We start from the raw sequence: 3772 nt of genomic DNA on the forward strand, positions 1-3772 counted from the left end.
AGGCCGAGTCCATAGAAGGACAGGCCGCGCTGAGCCGTGCGGACGCTCCGCGCTGAGCCCCTGCATCCTCAATGAGGATGCCTTGAGAGGGGGCTCACGCGAGCGTCCGCAGGCGTGCGGAGGTGCTGGATTTTTCAGCCGCCAGCCAAGCTGTTTTTCAGAGCGCTGTCGGCTGAAAACATCCAATCAGCGCGGAGCAGCGTCAACGTCACAGCGCCGTGACGTCGGTGCATCGCGGGCGATTGGCCCAGCGACGTCACTGCCCCGCCTCCCTCAGTCTCCCCCCGCCTCCGATCGCGCCCGCTGGCTCGCCTGCATGGGCATGAAATCGCGCAGATTTCAACAGGCGAGCCTCAGCGGCAGCGCGGCTCCGAACTGCTCACCCCTCTATGGCCCCAGCCTTAGTGTCCTTCGGCTTTTGAGGATTCACAACACAGTCTATTACTTCTGCATCACTAACAAGTCACTTCCACCTCCATATCAGCTTCAACCCACTCTTCTATTTCACTTTCTCAAAGAATTTGCGCTAATGTATTTTTTTCTAGGTCGTACATTAAAGCCTACAATGTCTTCTTCATGAGAAGTCACTTCTGCAATCACAACACTGGGCCACAATTTTCTCCAAGCCCTCCTTAATGTTTCTCTTTCATCCAGGCACAACCGAGCTTCCTCCATCCTGATTGGCCGCTGCTGGCTAATGCAGCAAATCAGAAGGTGTCAAGAGCCTGGGAGTGGGGCCAAGGAGAGGAGGAAACAGCATGAAGTTGTGGGGGCGTGTGTGTTGAGCATGTCGCACAGTAGCGGATATCCCATTTGGCACGATAGGCCTGGGCTAGGGCAGCAACATTTTTGGGCTGCAAAAATGTCTGCCCCCATATACAGCGGTCTCGGGCCTGATGGGAAGACACTTACATGTGGCGGCCGCCTCCTTGCTGACGCCCTCCTACGGAATCGCAACATCAAATGATGCCGCGGATATCACCAACATGACGTCACACTGCGTTTCAACGCCAATTTACATCATGCCGTCGCGTTACCATGACAGCGCGACGTCGTGATGTCACATTGGTGACGATGACGCTGCGATTCTGAAGGAGGGCGGCAGCAAGGAGGCGGCCGTCACGGGCAAGTGCCTAGAGGCGGTGGATCTCCAAATCCATCCCTGGAGTCGCACCTTTCACCATTGTGGCCAGTATTTTTGGAGAAGCCACCTGGCAACCCTACGCACAAGCCACATTAAAAATGGCTTATTTTCTGTTCTGAGATGGAAAGTTCTGCATAGCCCTTCATGATTGATTAACTTTCTCAGAAAATCTCTTCTGCAATGACATTTCATATTCCGGATAACACCCTGGTCCATAGATTGAATCAATGAGGTAACATTGGCAGGCAGGAAGGTGGTAAAAACATTACCGGACACTAACACAGATTCTTGAGGGTGAGCTCCACAATTGTCTTCACATCTTCAGATTTGCGTACTTTTCTAAAAAAAAAAATTCACTCCGGGTACTAAAACGTGATGAAACCATTCATAAAAAATGTCTGTGCCCATTCATGAATTACTTTGCGCTTTGTAAACAACAGGTAAATGTGTGACACCTTTAAAAGCTCTAGGACAGGGGTGGCCAACTCCAGTCCTCAAGGTCCTTCAACATGTCAGGTTTTCAGGATATCCCTGCTTCAGCACAGGTGGCTCAGTCATAATGACTGAGCCCCTGATTGAGTCACATGTTGGCAGCCCTTGAGGACAGGAGTTGGTCACCCCTGCTATAGGACAATTACATTTCCCAATCACCAAAAGCCTGACTTTATGCGTGCCTGCAGCATTAGCACATGGAAGCACAGTTTATCAGTCTTTATTCTGCTTAAAACCACCGGCACTGCCGCTCGGAGGCTAACTTAAATAGAATACAAGGGCTTAGAATCAACCTTAACTCCTTCATGATGGACAGGGCTGAAAGGGTCAACTAAGATTCTTCCAGAAGGGAAATAAGCCGGACAGTATGTAAGTGAAGAAACCACGCCAGAGACAAATGTTTACCCAGATTAGTGTACTAAGCGAGGAAGTATGATGTATGACCCGTCCAAGATATGTAAAGAATTAAAAAAACATTCTATGGATATCTAGATAATTTAACTCTGGGGCAGAGTAAGAAATATAAGGCACAGAGCTCTGGCATGCCTCCGTCAAAGGGCCTCATGCAGAGAGCAGCGCTATTTAGAATTGGAGAGGGGGAATTTTTTTAGCTTTATTGGAGAGTTTTTTTCTCCATATGCAGAAAGGGCATAAAACTGCATTTACAAGCCTTTCTGCATATGGAGAGTTTCAAACAGCGCTATGAGCGCTATGAGCGCTGTTGAAACTAGTGGGAAAGAAATCGATTTTTTTTTTTTTCTCCTCCACCGGCCGCGGAGCGCCAGCTGCTTGGTGGAGGAAAAATGTTGAAAATCGCGCCATTTTTTTGCCGCGAACAGCCACTAGATGGCGTTCGCGGCTCTCTGCATACGGCCGTTTTCAAGACTGGAGAGATTTCTGTTCTCTCCAGCCGTGCGGCGAGATTCTGAGAAAAAAAAAATGGCGCTTTTTTTAAAACTCCCCATTATCTGCCTTTCTAAAGGCAGATTTCGCCAATACATGCCGCTTTCCCTGTTAGCGCTGCTCTCTGCATGAGGCCCATAGACAGGAATACATGCACAGGTAGTCCTCGTTATCCAACATTTCACTTTACAACAAATGGCATATCCAACGCTTTACAATGCAACCCTATGGGCCGTTTTTCGACGACGGAATGCGTTATCCAACGCCTGAATGCGTTATCCAACGCTCACCGCCGCTGATTAACATGGGACTCGCTTTACAACGGTTTCACTATCCAACGCTACTTCCAGAACGGATTCCGTTGGATAACCGAAGACTGCCTGTGTACGGACACTAATACAATGGTTATATAAGATATTTACTGTATGTAGGAGGGATACCTTTATGTGTTATTAGGGAAAGTAGCACATAAACCATGGTGTATTCTTTTTCTTCCTATATGATAAACATATATTGCTTACACCTGTCTTCAGGTAGCAATATTCTTAATAGGAGTCGTGTTTTTTGTGCACATTTTTGTGCTTTTTACTATATGTTGTGGACCGGACCGCACCCACAGGCAGCACTTTGGGTAGTAGTGGTGACCGTGGAGGCCTCTACGTGGTTCTCTCAACAAACCCATCCATAATAGCCAGTCACACCCATGGGGAGAGTCCAAGCACATAGTAATTAACGAGTCTATATATCCCTCCACCTATGTATATTTCTAACTACTCTAAACCCTTCTATCTATATACTGCGTTATCCTCCCTATCATTGTATATAACCTTCTATGTGCTAGATTAATTAGTTACTTTCTAGCTATTGACTTCATTTGTTCTATTTTCCCTAATCTCTCTTTTTCGATCTTTCACTCTCTATATTCCCTTTTCTTTCCTTAAACATAACCATTTCTACCAGTCTGTCTTTCAACCTTAGTATTCCCTCTTCTCTCCATCCCTCTCTTTCTCACACCCTGTTTCACTCTCCCATAGCCTCTCCTTGTGTTTATTTTATATGACTTCCTATCGTTAATTGATTTCCCTGTCCTTAACAAGATGTCGCGGGTCACTGACTAGGTTTGGATCTTCCCGCGCAATTCGCCACTTCGCTCTGGCGCGTGATGGTTGTGCGCACGCGGGGTGCACGTGACGCGTTGGCGGGCAGCTGCTCTCAAGCCAGCAGTTTTTACGG

This window comes from Ascaphus truei, chromosome 7 (assembly GCF_040206685.1).
Source record: "Ascaphus truei isolate aAscTru1 chromosome 7, aAscTru1.hap1, whole genome shotgun sequence".
NCBI lineage: Eukaryota > Metazoa > Chordata > Amphibia > Anura > Ascaphidae > Ascaphus > Ascaphus truei.